The 18718-nt window shown below is 37.9% G+C and overlaps 1 long non-coding RNA gene and 1 other non-coding gene across 6 annotated transcripts; one reads left to right on the top strand and one right to left on the bottom strand.

Moving 5' to 3' along the window:
• Positions 1 to 159: 159 nt before the first annotated feature.
• On the top strand, positions 160 to 17829 carry LOC122037547. Of its 5 annotated transcripts, XR_006127675.1 has the most exons (6): positions 160 to 400; positions 491 to 583; positions 670 to 756; positions 1406 to 1542; positions 16559 to 17041; positions 17692 to 17829. It is a non-coding gene; the product is annotated as an uncharacterized LOC122037547 (long non-coding RNA). The 5 variants fall into 5 exon arrangements; XR_006127669.1 differs by lacking the exons at positions 16559 to 17041; positions 17692 to 17829 and adding an exon at positions 1071 to 1151 and having other exon boundaries at positions 162 to 400; positions 1406 to 2891; XR_006127671.1 differs by lacking the exons at positions 16559 to 17041; positions 17692 to 17829 and adding an exon at positions 2177 to 2891 and having other exon boundaries at positions 163 to 400.
• Positions 4325 to 4428, bottom strand: LOC122039174. Its single transcript, XR_006128063.1, has one exon. It is a non-coding gene; the product is annotated as a small nucleolar RNA R71 (small nucleolar RNA).
• Positions 17830 to 18718: the final 889 nt, after the last annotated feature.

Consider the following 18718-nt stretch of genomic DNA (forward strand, 5'->3'; position numbering starts at 1 on the left):
GTGTTGAAGGTAGTGACATGAGGGTTGTATCTATGAGGGGTTAGAACTTTGAGGGGGTGTATGCAAGATTCGGGACGAACTGGATGGCCTTCTTGAGTGAAATAAAATGTAGAAGTGTGTTAAATAGAAACTTCAAAACATTCTTATTTAAAACCTGACACGAATATTGGGCCGAAATTTTGGCCCGCTCTCTAGGGCCTTGGGGCGGAAAGGTAGTTGCTAAGGAGACGTGAGACGATTAGGTTTTGTTTCTCTAATTAGCTCTTTCGTCGCCGGCGAGGTCGGAAAGAGAAGAAAGGTGGGTGACGGGACATCTAGTAAGTTTGATCAGATTTGTTTCTTCTGCCGCAGCGACTGGTAACCGAGCTGCGTTTAGAGTTACAGCTATATATCTGGATCAGTAAGTGCTACTCCCCTTGTTATTCCTCTGCTCGATAGTTATGTATTGACTCTTCTGTTTTTTTTGGGTTCCTTATTTTGTCATGTTCAGTTTCAGCTATGTTTTATTCATTGTGCTTGATCCAATAAGTCTACTGGAATTGGTACTAAAGCATGATTGGCTGAAGAGGTGTTTTTTGATTGGGTAGGCGTTTTCTCCATACTCTGCTACCCTTTATCATTGGGCTACCAATTAAGGTCTAATTGAAGGACTCTTCTAAAATGCTGCAGAGGGTTCTTCTAAAGTTTCATCATCAAGGTCTATGATCCTTTCGAGCTCTTACAAATGTCGTATATGCAGTCTTTCCTAGAGTTGAGGTATCAAGAGGTCCTTTGAGTCAACTTTTTAATTTTTATTGGAAGTTCTTTTATTAGAGAAGTTTGTTTTGTGTTTATCTATTTATTAGACATTATTAAATAGTTGTAACATATTTTTCCATCAATTTATATTTCATTCCAGATCAATATGTGATGGCTTTTGCTTCTATCGTGTAATGACGATTTTGAATACTTTGTCAAATTTCTTCAAGGCTATGAGTCTGTTGTTAGCCAATTGTGTTTGCCCAATTGATGTCAAGTTATATCGGTCCATTTTGTTTTCATTATCATCTAACCAATCTAGAAATTTATAGGTTTGACTGTCCATTAAAGCTAAGGTTGTCATGCTTAGACCTATATCAGGTTTATGCCTCTCATATCTTGCGTAAGTGGAGGTGGGTTTTTTGTGTTTGCTCTTATCAATCCGATATAAGTATTGACAAGCAATGATGAATATAAGATAAAACAATGCAATAAATATAATGCAGTAGGACAATATAATAAACAAGTCAAAAGGCTAGTAAAATAGGATGCTAATGATAATATACTTTTTGATGGATGACACTCAAACTAAATAAGAAACTAGTGATGTGATCATATTTTTGTGTTTTTTTTTTCTATTGGAGATTTTGATAAACAGTTGGAGCAGGTGAAAGAGAAATGCATAATTATGAAGTGGTGATAAAGAGATGGAGGTCAGCTACTATAAACTAAAGCATGTGAGATGGTGATGTTCTAGTACTGTCTTTAATGACGAAATAAGGAATACTATGCTATGGCAGTCAGGTTACATATATTCAAATCTTCCCTCTTTAGTATTATCTTCTCTTCAGTTTCTTGTTGTGTACTATAATTTTTTGGTCAATGCAACTATTCGTGGTTGGATGGAATGTAATTCACGGTTTCAAAGAGGAGAAATATTGAAGCTCATTGAATCAGATATAAAGAGAGGGTCAACAAGTGACCATGTTAAGTTATTAAAGTAAGAGTTCCAATGCTGTTGTGTAATCATGATTACTAACTAGGGAAGTGATGATATCTAACCAAGATGTGATAGAATCTGGTTGACATCTCTTTCCAACTTTCAGCTTATTCTTTCAATATAGTCCTACTTGGTATGGCATGTAATCAAATTTATGTGACATGATTGCTATGTGTTCTTCCAAATTTTTTCCTTTTAGATTATTAATTACTTTGTACTGTTCAATTTATGCGTTGAATTATATGAATTAAAATGATTGTGGTTTTGGTTGCTAGGACACTAATGGGCATAGATTACATACACTTTTATGTATACTTAGACACATATTCACTTGTTTTCTTCGAGTATATTTTATGCTATTACACTCCTCTTTATCATATTTTCAGCATAATTACTCTCTTTGTCAGAAATCTGCTCGTGCATGTTTTGTTCTTACAGAATGCATTTTCGAAGTGAAAACAAAGTTAAGGCGTGCTTCGAAGCAGCCCTAGAAGAAGGACAGAGCCTAGTCGTGGCCCCTGGAACGACCATGCCCCCGACACATTTTCGTGCCCCTTCACCAGAATCTATCCTAGGGTAGGCCATGCCCCCCCAACAGAGCTCAGTCAAGGCCATGCCATGTGGTTTCACACGGCCATATCTCTCGACCAGAGACCAATCAAGCTTAGGTCGTGTGAAAGCACATGACCGTGTGCTTCTTCCAATGCTGCTTCAAGCCCAACCGTGCCAAAAGGCACGGCCGTGACACAACTCATGTCTGGGGTCGTGTCCTGCCCTATAAAAGGGGTCTTCTTCCCCATTTCAAGGGAGGAAGGTCTCCCCTTTGGGAGGACCAATCTTGGTCCAGATCCGCTGATTCTTCGCACTCCGATTGACGATCTGAAGTCGCTTCAGCCCTCTCCTTCATCTTTGGAAGCATAGGATTAGATCCGAAGGCCTCTCATCGCCTTTACTAAGCTTTTCTCCCTCTTCTTCTTAGATTGAGTTTTAAGCTTGCAATTTCTATGCCTTTGGATTCATCTCTTGTTATGGAATAGATTCATTTGTTCTAGGATTAAGGGAGTAGTTGTGATGTGTAATTGATATATACTCTTTGAATTTGTCAATTTCCTATCCGTATGACATGTTTATGCCTTGTATCTATTTGATTAAACGTGCGTGTGAAGTATTTGTGCTTAGATCTCATGTTTAATTGAATGATTGTATTGATTTGTTCACCCCGTAAGGGGATGCTCGAGATTGTATGACTGGGAGACCCTAGTGACAAGGGTATCCCTTTAATCGGGCATCTAGAGCATTGCCTTGAAAGAGAGGACAATTATCTATAGGGAAGCATTGATTAGGCTTAATAGGCCATTTCTAGTCTATGTTAGTGAGTGTCGTGTGTATTATTGAACGTATGATCGGGGGGCCCTAATGACAAGGGTATCCCTTTCATTGGACTTCCTTGGTAACCACTTCTACTCAGTAGCATTGGATACTAATAGAGATAGCACTCCGACATAATCGTCCTGGGGTAGTGTCGATATTGAGTTAGACTTCCTACATGCGTATAGGGTAGAGGATGGGTGATAGGTAATTCTTAGTACATTAATTAGCGTCACAACGAAACTGAACTCTTAGAACACTTCCCTAGATCAAGTTTCCTCAATCAACTCTCCTTCCTTGCTCTCTCTTCTCTTTACTTCTTTCTTTCCTTATTGTGCATAAATTCACGACTTTCGATTATTTAGCTAATTTACCGTGCTAAGTCTCTAGTGCTTGTACCCAATCTGGTTTGATATCTTTTATTACTGACGACGTAGCTGCGTACTTGCGGTTTCGTAATAAGTTTTTGGCACCGTTGTCAGGATTGTGCATATAACATTAGTTGATGAACACTTGAATTAGTCTAAACATTGTTTTCTTTTCCTTTTTTGTAAATATTTCTACATTTTCTTTTTGTAAATAACTTGCACTTTCTTCTTTTAATTTCTGCATTTTCTTTTCTGCACTTTAATTCTGCATTTTGATTTTTGCCTTTAATTTCTGCACCTGTTTTTCTGCAATTTAATTTCTGCACTTTTAATTTTTGAATTTTGACTTGATTAATCTTGTTTTTGTATACGAAGATCTAATCTTGTAGGAGATTTATTACTTCTTGACCCTGAGATTGATAAACTTTTCGAAGAAGAAACATATAGAAGCAATAAGAAAAACAAGCAAAAACAGAGAACAAATAAATCTCTCAAAGATTACACAACACCTTATGCTCGAGGACTGCGGTCTAGCATCACAAGACCATCTATCGAAATCAATATTTTTGAGATAAAGTCTGTCGTAATTACTATGCTGTAACAACATTAGTTTGGAGAAGGGTCGCACGAGGATCATAACTAGCTTCTGGAGGTTTTTTATGAAATTTGTGGAACAATGAAAATGAATGGAGTACCAGCTAAAGCCATTAGATTGCTCTTATTTGGTTTTTCTTTACGGGATAGAGTAAAACAGTGGCTTTCTTTATTATCTACAAATAACATTACATCTTGGGAACAGTGTGAGCGATTATTTCTTGATAAGTTCTATCCACTTAGCAAAACAGCACATATGCGAAATTTAATTACTAGCTTCAGACAGTCTAACATTGAATCTCTCTATGAAGCGTGGGATAGATTCAAAAATATGCTTAGATCATGCCCTCACCATGGCTTGGAAAAATGGTTAGTGATCTACACATTTTATAACAGAATCAATTATCATGCAAAGATATCTCTTGACTCTGTGACTAGGGGAGCACTTATGAACAAGAGTCTTGATGAAGTTGAAGAAATAATAGAGAGTGTGACTCTTAATCATCATTGCATCATAAAGAAGTGGAAGTTCTTTCCCTGAAAATCCCATTAAGGTACCTGGTAAATATGATGTTGATGCTTTAAGTCTAATATCAACAAAAATGGATGTCTTAACAAAGAAGTTTGAGTCTGAACACAATTGTAGGGGTATGTGAATCATGTGGAAGCACAGAACATGCTCAAGAAGCTTGCCTACTTGGAGCTATCTCTGTTTAATTAACTCAAATTGAACAATGTGACGCTATTGACATCTTCAACACATGATAAAATAATCCATACTCCAATACATATAATTCATACTCCAATACATATAATCCGGGTTGAAAGAATCACCTCAACTTCTACAAAAATAACCAAGATCAAGGGCAACGACAACGTCAAAGTTATCAACCAGGGCATCAACAAAGCTATCCACTATAACAAAGCTATCAGCTCTCTCGAACAGATAAACTACTTGAGGAGATTCTAGCTACACAATTGGAGATGAAAAACGACCTCAAGCAACTTAATTAAAGGATGAAAAATTCTGAAAAACACTTGAAAATGCTTGATAGTCAGTGACACAGATAGCTCCATCATCCTCAAGAGCACCAGGGGTTTTTTTTGGAAAGCCAGATGTAAATCTTGTTGAGCATTGTGATAGAATTGAGCTTCGAAGTGGACGGATCTTGGGAGATCTCCAAGTGACTGCTTCTAACAAAGGAATTGACACTCATGGAGAGCTCTCTCCTTCTTCATCTCACCTAGGTGGCACTCAAGAAGAGGAGAGTACCGTTCAGGTTGAAGAGCTTCCTCCAATAATCCAAAGTCAAGCAATTCTTTTTCCCCAAAGACTTGCCAACATCTAGAAGGACGAAGAATTTGGTAAATTTCTAGAGGAAATCAAAGAACTTTGCATCGAAATTCCTTTAATAGATGCATTGCATTAAATGCAGAAATTTGCTAATTTTTTTAAAGAGATCATGTCCAACAGAAGAAAGAAGGAAGGCTATGAGATTGTGGTATTAATCGAGGAGTGTAGTGCTCTATTACTGGACATCGTACCTCCAAAGCTCCAAAATCTAGGAAGTTTTTTGATTCCTTGCAAGATAGGAACCACAGTCATTGTAAAGCTTTCTGTGACTTATGGACGAGTGTTAGTCTCATTCCTTTGTCAATTTGTAATAAGTTGGGTCTCAAAAACTTTAAGTTGACCACTATGACACTGCAACTCATGAACCATTCATGTAGATACCTAATGGGTATCATTGAAAATGTGTCAGTGGAGGTGGGGGGTTGTATCATCCCCACCGACTTTGTCATGTTGGACATGGAAGAGGATCCAAAGATCCCAATAATTCTGGGAAGGTCATTCCTTGCCACTGCAGGAGCTTTAATCGATGTGAAAAATCATAAATTGTCTTTAGTGATGAGCGAGGAAAGGCTAGAATTCGATTTGTCTAAATCTTCTAATCATGTTTCTTTTCTTAAAAGCAACTGTAACAGGTTGGATGAATTCCAACAAGATGTTAGGATGTTTCATCCTCATGGGCGGTCGCCGGATGTTGTCCCTAGTCCGGCAAATAATGAAAAGAGACTCCAACAAAAAAAATGAAAAATACAGCTATCCGGCGAGAGTAAAGATGAAGGAAGAACAAGAAACATCCATCTCTTGAGGGAAAAGTCATCCCTCTAAGGACACAGCTCTAAGTTGAACTGAGATGGGTCGAGATAAAGATCTAAAACAAGCTCTGCTTGGGAGGCAACCCAAGAATTTCTTGATTTCATTTGTCTTTATTTTCTTTTTGTTCATTATGTCTAATGCATTTTTTCAATTTTATTTTCAAGTTTATTGTGGCCTCTACGAGCTGGCCATGACCTTCCCATGGGCGTGGAGGCACTCTTGAAGACGGAAAGGAGGGAGGCTATGGAGAAACTCAACAAAGCACACACCCCATGACATGGCCATGTCTTCTCTCCAAAGGGGAACAAGGAGCGGTCGTGTCAAATGACACGACTGTGTGAGTTTGGCCAAGAGGAACAAGGAGTGCTCGTGTCATTTGGCACGGCCGTGTGCGAAGCAATGCTTCAAAAAAAAAAAAAGCACGATCGTGCCAGACCAACCGAGCCCAACACGGGTTGGTTGCGCCTATAAGGCATGCTGTGGGAAGCGACACACGACCCCCCTCTTTTCTTCTTCCTCAAGTCTCTCTTCCTTTCCATCTCCAAAGTTTCCTCTTTTTCAACCTTAAGCAAGAGTCAACAACCTTCTTCTTCCTTAATGTCTTCATCTTGAATTTCTTCTCCAAGATCTCCTCTTCTCCAAAGATCTTTTCTTTCCAAGACCTAGATCTAGATCTAAGAACTCTCCTCTTCCTTTTTCTCCAAGATTTCCACTCCTCTCCAAGATCTTCTTCTCTCTCTCTTAAGATCCCTTTTTCCTTCTTCAAGAACACTCTCTTTTCTATTCAATAATCATTCTCCCCTACTTTTCTTTCAACCATGTCTTACATTTTGAAGAGGACCCGATGTGGAAGTGGAGGATCAAGCGGAGGGAATGATCCAGGGAAGGACAAAGGCAAAGGGAAGACTTCTTCCAAGGACAAAGGCAAACGAATTACACGCGACAAATGTAACGAAAATGAATTTGGTATTATCTTTAGAAATAATGAGCAAAAAGCTAGATTTGACTCTCTCGTTACTCGTAAATTGGTTTGCACAAAATATTTAGATTCAACTACTATGGAAGTCTTAGGAATTAAGAACGATATTGATTGGTTAATTAGTGCTTTCGATTGTAACGATATGTACTCACACCAACCAACTTATTCCCACTTTACCCTAGAGTTTTTGAGTTCACTAAATACCAACTTTACCTCTGAAGACGATTATGATGTTAAAATCTGCTTTAGGTTAATGAATCAGGATTTCCAGTGGACTCTTATATGACTTTAATAATTGTTTCAGCCTACTTACAGGGGATCTCGTAGATTTGAGCATAATTTCAATAGCAATGTTTTTTGGAATTCAATTACTAGTTTAAATGAGCCCTACGACCCTTCTCTTTCCAAAACTTCTCACATGCAAAATCTCATATTTCGATACCTCCACCGTGTAATAAGTAAAATCATTTTTAGTAGAGGAGAAAGTGATGGGGTGATTAGAAAGGTGGAGCTTTACTTGTTTTGAACAATGCTTAATAAAGTTGACTTTGATTCAGGGTTCTACTTTCTACAAACCCTTGCGAAATTCAGAAAAGCAACTACTAGATCCATAGTCTTTGGCGGGTTGATTATCCAAATTTCTTTAAATTTAGATTGTGAACTTTTTGATTTGGACGTTATTCATGGCAATTATAAGATTGATATTGATATGTGCCTTGCCATGAAAACGATATGTCAGGATGGAATGACTATGCCTTTCCCAAGAGGGATGGATTTTCACTCCCTCTACCTAATCCCGAACGCATCACAGTTCGCAACCCCACTAATTGGATTATTAGGGATATAGTTCCCGAGTTTGCTTCCACCCTCGTTGAACAATGTGAACCCTCGTCATGTAGATACTCGGACCCGATTGACCATCCAGATTTGGCTAGGTAGTCATTTGCTTATGGCACGGGTCCCTCAGCCCTTCTAGATTTGATTTTTCAGATTTCCATGCTTTTTTGGATTCGCTTCATGAGAAGTAAAGTTCCCAACAATAAATGTTGGAAGGATACTTTCAACCAATTTCAAGAAGTTCGTGATCATTTTCAGTTTATAAGGAACTTCCAAGGTTAGGTGGTTGAATTGAATTCTGACTATACCAATGATCAAGAGAGGAGGATTTTAGACGCTCCATGGGCATTAATAGAGTGGCCACTCTTTTCCAGTACCACGAGCATATTGGCCACCTTTTTGGAGTGCCTAGATTCCCTCCTCGACCACTCTCCTCGTCCTGCAAATCTACCTCCTTACCCCTACCCACCCCATAAAGGCCCCCCATATCCCCCTCCACCCTATTGATTCCATCGGGACGATGAAAAATTTAAGTCGAAGGAAGCTATACAACTTAGTTTCTTTGCATTTTAGTTGCATTTTGCTTGTTTTCATATTAGTTTTCATTTTAAGTATAGTTTCCTTCAGTTGCTTTGATTGTCAAGTGCTTTAATTGTTTTGCTGGTTTAGAATAGTTATCTCTGCACTTGAGAACATCAATCTTCACCTTACTGTTGACTTGTCTGACAGTAAAATTACTAGCACGTTTATTTCTTCATGTTGTTGTGAGAATTAGTGCTAGTATGTATTGTGAATTTCTTTACTCTATCTCTAGTAGTATGAAATGAGCATTGTGTTGTATTGAGAAAAATTTGAGTTTTGGCCTAATTATAGCAAACTTGGCAAACTTGTCTAAGTTTGGAATAGTAGATAATTCTCAAATTAGTCATGATTCATCAAACTTGTTTAGTACTTAGGTTTTCATGGTGATTTCTTAGACTACATCTTGGTTGTTGGATGATGCTCGAGTCATATAAGCTTGCTTGGAAAAATCAAAGTATCTCTATATTTGTTAGCATTATATCTAGAACACCAAAAATAATAATAAAATAATATATATCAAAATTTTCAAGTGTTGCACAATGCAATTACTTTGAAAAATAAAAATAGAATACGGGATATAAAACATAGTTTCACAAGTGGAAACTAGCAAGTTATCCCTTTGAGACCAAGTTAGGTTACTGGGGAAATAAATGTTATGTTTCTCTTGATATCGAATACACCTTTGAGACTTTGAGTAGATTTAGAAAGATGAGTCAAGCATGTGGCAGGTAAGTGTCTAACGCTGAGAACACAAGGAATTTAGTTAGATGACGATTTGACTATGATTAGGGATTAAAACTTGAAGAACTTAGGTCACTCATCGCACTGTGCACAAGAACTTACATTTAGGCCACACTTAGGTTACTCTATGATCATGCTCACCAATAACACTAGTTGATAGAGTTGGATTATTTCACTAGCGATTATGATGCAATATACTAGCACATAAATCTAGATTGCGGAATTTTACTTGAGGACAAGCAAAGGTTCAAGTCTAGAAGTGTGATGTGCGTAGATTACATACACATTTATGCATACTTTGACGCACATTCACTTGTTTTCTTCGAGTATGTTCTATGCTATTACACTCCTCTTTATTATTTTTAGCATAATTATTTTCTTTGTCAGAAGTTTGCTCGTGCTTTTTTTTTGTTCTTGACGGGATGCATTTTCGGAGTGAAAACGAAGTTAAGGCGTGCTTCAGAGCAGCCCTAGAAGAAGGACAGAGTCCAGCCGTGCCCCCTGGCACGACCATGCCTCATCCTCGAGAGCAATCTGGCCACGACCGTGGCTCAAGTCGTGACCGTGTGCTTCTTCCAGAGTCACTTCAAGCTCTGGTTGTGCCAAAAGGCATAGTTGTGACACGGCCTGTGCCTAGGGTCGTGTCCTACCCTATTAAAGGGGTCTTCTTCCCCATTTCAAAGGGAGGAAGGTCTTCCCTTTGGAAGGACCGATCTTGGTCCAGATTCGCTGATTCTTCGCGCTCTGATTGACAATCCGAAGCTGCTTCAGTCCTCTCATTCATCTCTGGAAGCATCGGATTAGATCTGAAGACCTCTTGTCGCCTTGACTAAGCATTTCCCCCTCCTCTTCTTAGATTGGGTTTTAAGCTTGCAATTTCTATGTTTTTGGATTCATCTCTTCTTGTTATAGAGTAGATTCATGTGTTTTAGGATTAAGGGAGTAGTTGTGATGTGTAATTGATGTATACTCTTTGAATTTGCCAATCGTATGACATATTTATGTCTTGTATCTATTTTATTAAACGTGTGTGTGAAGTATTTGTGCCTTGATTGAATGATTGTATCGATTTGTTCGTCCCGTAAAGGGGATGCTCAAGATCGTATGATTGAGGGACTCTAGTGATAAGGGTATTCCTTTAATCGGATATCTAAAGCATTGCCTTGAAAGGGAGGATAATTTTCTATAAGGAAGTATTAAATTATGTTTAATAGGCCTATGCTAGTGAGTGTGTAGTGTACCCTAGGGAACGTATGACCAGGGGCCCTAGTGATAAGGGTATCCCTTTCATCGGACTTCCTAGGTAACCACTTCTACTCAGTAGCATTGGAGACCAATAAAGATAACACTCTGACATGACCGTCGCGGGATAGTATCGGTATTGAGTTAGACTTCCTACATGCGCATAAAGCAGAGGATGGGTGATAGATAATTCTTAGTACATTAATTAGCGTCACAACGAAACTGAACTCTTAAAACACTTCCTTAGATCAAGTTTCTTCAACCAACTCTCCTTTCTTGCTCTCTTTTCTCTTTACTTCTTTCTTGCCTTACTGTACGTAAATTCACAACTTTCGATTGTTTAGTTAATTCACCGTGCTAAGTCTCTAGTGCTTGTACACAATTCTTGTAGATTCGATATCTTTTATTACTGACGACGTAGCCATGAACTTGCGGCTTCATAACAAACACAAGCAATGAGCAATATCAATTTAAGATATTTTGGCTTTGAATTGAAAACAGAAGCAGCGCTGAGGGAGAAAGAAGAAGAAAATATGTTGAAAGTGTGATACAAGGTGGTCAAACCATGAATCATAAATGAAATCCATGGATATATGTCAGAGACAATAGAATGGTGAATTAAAACCTTGGATTGGATTCTGCACAAGATATGACTACCTTCTCATAGTGATTTGGGGTTGCTCAAACCAGAAATCTCCTGCTGGTGAATCCCACCCTATCTTTCTACCTTACTGCTCAACAAATTCTCCCAACATCACCAACTTCAGGTAATGATTCTGAATTATCAGCATCTTCAGTCAATATCTTCACCCATGCTTCTCAGCTGCCCCTTGATCTTCTTCATCCTACAGGAAATAGGCAAGTTTTCTCTCTTTCTGTAGGTCCACCTCATACTTGTAGTATATTCTATCCCTAGAATTTTCATTTAGATGATTTTTCTTTTATCTTTTAAAAATTATTTTGAGTGAACAAACTGTTCACTTTGCTTAATGGTAGAGTTGTTACTGAGAACCTATCTACTGAATGCATCGTATGCATCGTTTAATAAAGCTACTGAAGCAAATTGTGAAATATATCATATGTAATTTAAACACAACAACCCAGCAGCTGGGAACGGAAAAGTTCCCTATGAACATTGCTACAGGAACTGCAGCAACAGCAGCCAAAGCCCTAAAAGTATTATCCTATTCAATTTAAGCTTAGATGTACCAGCAACCTTTGGTGTTGCAAGATTTCAGCCTTAGCTTTGCTAGGAGTCCCGGTTATATGTTCTCATGCTGTTTATTGACGCACACTGCCAACCCAGTATTCATGTTGATCCATAAATGAAAACGGAACATATTTAATATATTGGTATTGCTTCCTTAGAATATGTGTTTCAGTTGGCTGATCCACAAAGTCCACATCCATGGATGTGCGAAGGAGTTTACCACTTTGAAGACACTTGGAACAGTTGAAGCCAAGTCCACCAGAGTCGTCAGAGTGAAGGACTCCATCCATGATAATTTAAATAAATCCAGCATGAAAAACCCAGCCCAAGGTGGCTGTACAGCATGAAAAGAGTATATGGTAAGATGTTTCATCACAAACTTGAGTGGGTTTAGTGCAAAAGGCTGACCGAGTATTTTGTGATGGGAATTTGTTTTTGGATGAAATAATCCTATGTATGTAACTTCTTATGAAAACCCAACCAAATGAAAATTTATGCTTTTGAAGTAGCCTAGAAGTTCCAAACTGAAGGTGCAAATAAATCTGCTATGCCATGAAAAGTAAGCATATGAGAAGCTAATTTTACTTTCAATAAATGCAATGCAAGACAAATACCGCCACAGAAATAAATGTGGTTCATACAGATTGACAAGTATTAGCAGAACTTTTATAATCTATTTTCGAGCGATCAGAACCAGAGACTTTAAACTATCACAGAACATAGTCGATTGGGAAATCTCATGAAGTAACTCGGACGGGTCTTCATGGGAGGAACCGGAGACTTTAAACTATCACAGAACATAGTCGATCGGGAAATCTTATGAAGTAACTCGGACGGGTCTTCATGGGAGGAACCGGAGACTCTAAACTATCACAGAACATAGTCGATCGGGAAATCTCATGAAGTAACTCGGACGGGTCTTAATGGGAGGAACCGGAGACTTTAAACTATCACATAACATAGTCGATCGGGAAATCTCATGAAGTAACTCGGACGGGTCTTCATGGGAGGAACCGGAGACTTTAAACTATCACAGAACATAGTCGATCGGGAAATTTTATGAAGTAACTCGAACGGGTCTTCATGGGAGGAACCGGAGACTCTAAACTATCACAGAACATAGTCGATCGGGAAATCTCATGAAGTAACTCGGACGGGTCTTCATGGGAGGAAACTCTAAAATCATATGCCTCTTGTGTTTGGTATTTCCAAAAATAACTATACAAAGAAAACTAGTATGATGCGGAAAACAATTACTAGTTATACCTTTCTTTGTAAGCAAATAACCTCTTGATCTTTTACCGTATTCCTCTTCTTATCCTGGACGTTGTGTGGGCAATGATCTACCGCGATGAGAATCCACCTAAGCCACCTTCTTCTCCAAGCAAGATTCGGCCATCACAATTCTCCAAGACAAGTAGAGGTCTGGCCACCACCACCAAGCTCCAAGGGATGCAAGAAACAAAACCTCCTTCCTCTCCTTCTTCTCCTAGCTAGAACCGGCCACCATTAAGAGCTCCAAGAGGGGATAAAACCGGCCACTAAAGAAGAAGAGAAGAGGAGAGGGAAAACCTCTAGGGCCGGCCACACCAAGGAGAAAAAGAGAGGAAGAAAAGAATAGAGTTGTTAGCCATGAAGGTACCTCTACCCCCTCTTTTATAATACTTGGTCTTGGCAAATAAGGAAATTTAAATAAAAACTTCTTTAATTCTTTTACCATGAAAAGGGAAATTTATTTAATTAAAAATAATTTCCTCTTCTCACATTACATAGCCGACCACTTTTATTCTCCATCAAGGAAGTTTTTTTTTTATTCACAAGAATAAAAACTTCCTAATTTGTTTCCGGAAATTTATAAAAAATTTCTCCAATAATTTTTCCCTTCATGGTGATTTGTAAAAAGGAAATTTTATAAATTAAAATATTTCCTTTAAACATGTGGATGATTTACAAATAAGAAAAATTTTTATTAAAATTAAAACTTCCTTTTAAAACATCTCTCCACAAAAAAAAGTATTTTAATTAAAATTCTTTTTCTCTTAATTCCATGTGATCACGATGGCAATTGGCAAGCTTCTCACGTTGACTTCATTGCCAAACAAAAATGTGACTTAATTGCCAAGCAAAAAATGTGAGTTGCTGCTTCTCACATTGACTTAATTTCCAAGCAAAAACATGAGTTGCTTAAACAAAGCTTCTCACGTTTTAAGCAAACGACATCTCACAGCAAGTAAATATGAACTTGCTGTTCACGTTGATCACAACAACATGAAGCATTCTTGGATAGTAATGCCAACAACATGGACTATAAGATGAGCTTAGATGGATACACTACTTTATATATAGAGAGGCTACAATAGGGACCGAGAGGAGAAATTGGTTTTGGTCTCCCGATGAAATTAAGCTTCCCGTGTTCGCCCCGAACACCCAACTTAATTTCATCAATAATAATTCATACCACTAAAGAATTATTATTGAACTACCGCACCAATCTCAAATTACGTTTTGGGCTTCTTCTTATTATGAGTGTGTTAGTCTCCCTGTGTTTAAGATGTCGAATGTTCACTAATTAAATGAGTTACTGACAACTCACTTAATTAATATCTTAGTCCAAGAATAGTACCACTCAACCTTATCGACATGTCGGGAGTTCAAGAATATCTATATCCTTAACCATCCATACCCAAGATAGGGAAGAGCCAGATAAGAAGAGCCGCCACCAAATGCAAAGGAGAGCCAGATGCTAAATCCCTTCTCTCCCCTGGACGATAAACCATTTCCCATTAAACTAAATGTGCAAATGAAAGGAAATGGAAACCTGTGGCTTCTAGAGGAAACACCTTCAGACTGGTCCAACTTATTAATTACCCAAGATGGTATCTAGAAACTTGAGAAGAGCAGAAAACTATCAAAGATGAAAACTATTGATGAAAATCTTGCGCCCTAGAGAAAGGAAGGCTTTCTGGCATGAGTAAATACTTAGCTGCTCGAGATGCCAAGTTTTTCCATTATGATCTATTTGGTTGACTAGTGCCTAATTGGAACTACAGCTAACTAATGGGGGAGGGAGAGATAGGGAAGTTAACTAGTTGGTCAATGCTTCAGCATTCCTAAGATTACCACCAGTATATGAAAATGTGGATTTTTAGAGGTTTATTTTCAACTTGCTGAAGGCGGAAAAAACTGCTAAAATGATACAAAGTAAACTGCATGGTTATTGCAGCAGAGAAAAATATGGTATCATTTGAACAATCATATTGCCACTCAACGTTTCATACAACTCGATGCATGAGAAGTTGATAACATGATAAATTTAAGACAGCTAACGCTACTTTTCTCTCACTCGAAAGTACTTTCTATTCTGAAACCCTGGATCAGTGAACATGGCATCTGCCAATACAGAAATTACCTGCATCGCAGAACCCTCAATGTCGCTAGTTATGTCTAAATTCTTGAGGATGATAATAGTGTTTTCCTGATCTCCATGTTCACAACTCGTAAGATTATATTTATATCTACACTACTAACAGTTGAATTGTTCTTTGGTATCATTGCATTTTGCTTATATATGTGGGTATGGGATGGATATACACTACTGATAATGTTAACAAGAGTTAGCTTATGCAATTTTTTTAAATTGGATTAACAATTTTGTATAAATCATCAGAAGTCTAGTAACACATTAAATGTGTTGTGGTTCCTACATGCAGGTTTATATCAAATACCTTAGAATAATTTGTGATGGAATTTTGTATAAGATTGGATTGGCAACGTGTCATTTTAGTTTGTCCATGTTTTATTGGCAAATGGTCATTGGTTTGTTGGATGGGGCTATTTATTCCTACGATACAAGATAGTTTTGATTTACAGATGGTATAAGTTCTGAAGGCATAATATATTTAGTTCTAATTTTTGTGCCATTGCATCCTTTTGTCTCCTGATTCTGTTAATTCTGGTTTTATTGATTATTCATATTCATTAATATGCAATCTTGTGGTGATGTCTGGTATGGAGTGTTCATAGTTTAAATATTTGGGCTTGCTAAGCAGGAAATCTGAAGTGATTTGTAGGAATCTTCAGACACTCAGATCATTATCCTTTTCCAACTTTGGCAATGATTGTGCTAACACTGCCTATATTGTCTGAGATTAGTGTCAATTCCATAAATAATAAACCTAATAACGATCATGTTATTGCAAGGTGACTTTTCCTTCTGCTCCTCTTTCTTCTTGCCATCCTGAATTTGAGTTCTTCACCAACTTTTTTCTGGTAAATTTCGTATTTTACTAGGGCAATTAAAATAAATGACTTTAGATCCAAACCAAAACAATTCTATCTTCCATAGTATTGAGTTTTTTTTTTTGTGTGTAATTAAAACACTTCAGTCAACTTTGCGCATGAGTATGAAAATTGATTAGTGAGTACTTGGTCATACTTTGGGAATAGCCATCGGTTATTGCCTAGAATACTGGTCACTAGATTCAAATTATCTTGCCTGAACCAGTCACGGTATATTGAATGGAAGTGGACCATTACTATTGTACATGTACTTTCATCATAAATGTTGAAGACGGAATGCATCCCCACAGGTGTGCTACATCAGACACTGTAAATTTGGGCTCTATATTTTCTGATTTGAACTTGTATATAGTTTTAACTAATACTCTCAATGCATACGGTAGGATCTTGTCTTTGTCTTCATTCTCCATTGCTTGTATTTTGAACATTTTTGCAGACAGTATCCTACATTTCCTTTTCAGTCGCTGTGGTGAAAAAAAAATTGTTTGGTGAGTGGGGGACCGAGACATGCTTCTGTGAGGTTGCCAGTGGAGCTGGAGGTTGATGGATCAATTCTGGCTGGCTGGAGTGAAGCTTGATAGTGATAAAGAAAGAATGAAACGAATGGCCTGGCAGTCAGGTCGAGCACGGTGATGCTGACAGGAAAGCCACACGACGGTGATAGCAATGGCGACGGCAACATCTTTGTTGGCTCTACTAGAGAAACTGGTCCACGAGCAAAACCCTTCCGGATAGATCTCCATGGAACAGTCCAAGCGCCACCAAGGTAGGAATGCTGAGTATCTGGTTTGGTCCCTGTCTTCTGTAAATTTCTTCATCCCCATCATCTGCTACTCCTTCCTAACCAATAACATGAAGCACAAACAACATGAAGCGATGGAATTTATGAAGCAGGGAACACTGCAAGTACAAGTCAAAGGTATGCCCCCATAAATATAGAAGTGAACCTTGATTTCACAGTACAATTTACCTTGGTGAAATTCGAGCATAAATGATATTTAAAATTATAAAATATAAGTACATCCCTTGTTCCTGTTTTCCTGAGGGAAAAAATTCCATTATATAATGCATTAAATCATTTATCTAATCATGGATGCATTATATACTCAACCTCATCTCACAAATTATAGGGGTGGGGCTTGCAGTTTAGTCTATATCAGTATTGAAGAATAGGACTTTATATATATAAAACAAGGAGCCTTTTCTATGATGCCAACTATTTTCGCTCTATCTTTTATTTGCTGAAAAAATCATTACACCGTCCAGACAATCCAGAGCAGACGAACATGTCATGCCACTTCTATGGTATTGTTCTCCCATTCGTGGATAATGTCGTTTCTGAAACATTCCAACATTGACAACTGAGACGGCTTCAATCGTCACATCTGATCGATAGATCTATAATAATTGTATTCATACTTTTGAAAACGGAGGAATAGTTTGTTCATTGTAATGTAAAATTTAATTAATCGATTAATAATCGTTATGCCGAAGTGTTTGCTTCAAAATTCAAAAAGGGGAAGAAGAAGAAAAAAAAACAGATTAATCGCTCATCCAATTTTCTGACAGGTTTCTTAGAGTCGGATGAATAACGGAACGCATCGAGATGGCGAAATATGAAAGCGGTCCCTGGTCTCCACGTGCCACTTGCTCCCGGAGCCAATGGGAGGCGTCCGCGTCATCGAGCGGGCGGTGAAGCCCACGTGTCGCCGTTGCAATTATGGGGAGAAGGAACTCGGCTGGTCCCCACGCGATTTTAATTATGTGGAAAAATATACAACCCGACGTTAGATTCGGTCTGGAGCCTCGGATCTGAAATCATCGATCCTGTCGGTGCACTCACGATTTTTTCCATCCTTTCTCCTTGTTGCCTTTCGTGAAATTAACACTCCTGAAAACATTGTTGGAATAATACCGCTAGTATATACTTCATCATCAGTTCGTTTCGATCTGTTGAGTTAATGCTGGGGCAGGCTATCGACTTCAGTTTAAGTTTCTTTCACTCCTATAAAAGCACAGAGCATCCTCTCTCTCTCTCTCTCTCTCTCTCTCTCTCTCTCTCTCTATATATATATATATATATATATATAATCGATCAAGTTAAGCTTAAGTGACGGGTGACCAAAAGGGGTTAACTTCAAAGTCATTAATTAAGCCTTTGAAAATAATTGTAATGAACATTAACCATCTCGTCAGGGCAGATTTAATTTACAATAATAAATGGTCATTAATATTTCAAAATTGAGAGCCATCTCGTTATGTGGGGGTGGCTTTACTTTGTTTATACAACCACAATGCAAGCAATCATGAATTCACAATTTATAATACTAAAATTCATGAGGCCTTTGATACAAATCAGTCAAAAAAAAATCATTAAAATAGTAATGAAAATTAACAAATTTTTGAAGAATTAATATTTCATAGTTAAAATATGGTGTTAGCGATGAAATATTACATCACTGTAAAAATAAATTATTTGCGATGAATTATTCATTTCATCGTTGATACAGATTATGGAGAGCGAGTTCAGGAGATGATATGGATATTAAAGTCAAGGTGAAGTGGTAGTCAAGCTTAGGACAGGGTAATATTTGTT

Source organism: Zingiber officinale, chromosome 1A (genome assembly GCF_018446385.1).
Source record: "Zingiber officinale cultivar Zhangliang chromosome 1A, Zo_v1.1, whole genome shotgun sequence".
NCBI lineage: Eukaryota > Viridiplantae > Streptophyta > Magnoliopsida > Zingiberales > Zingiberaceae > Zingiber > Zingiber officinale.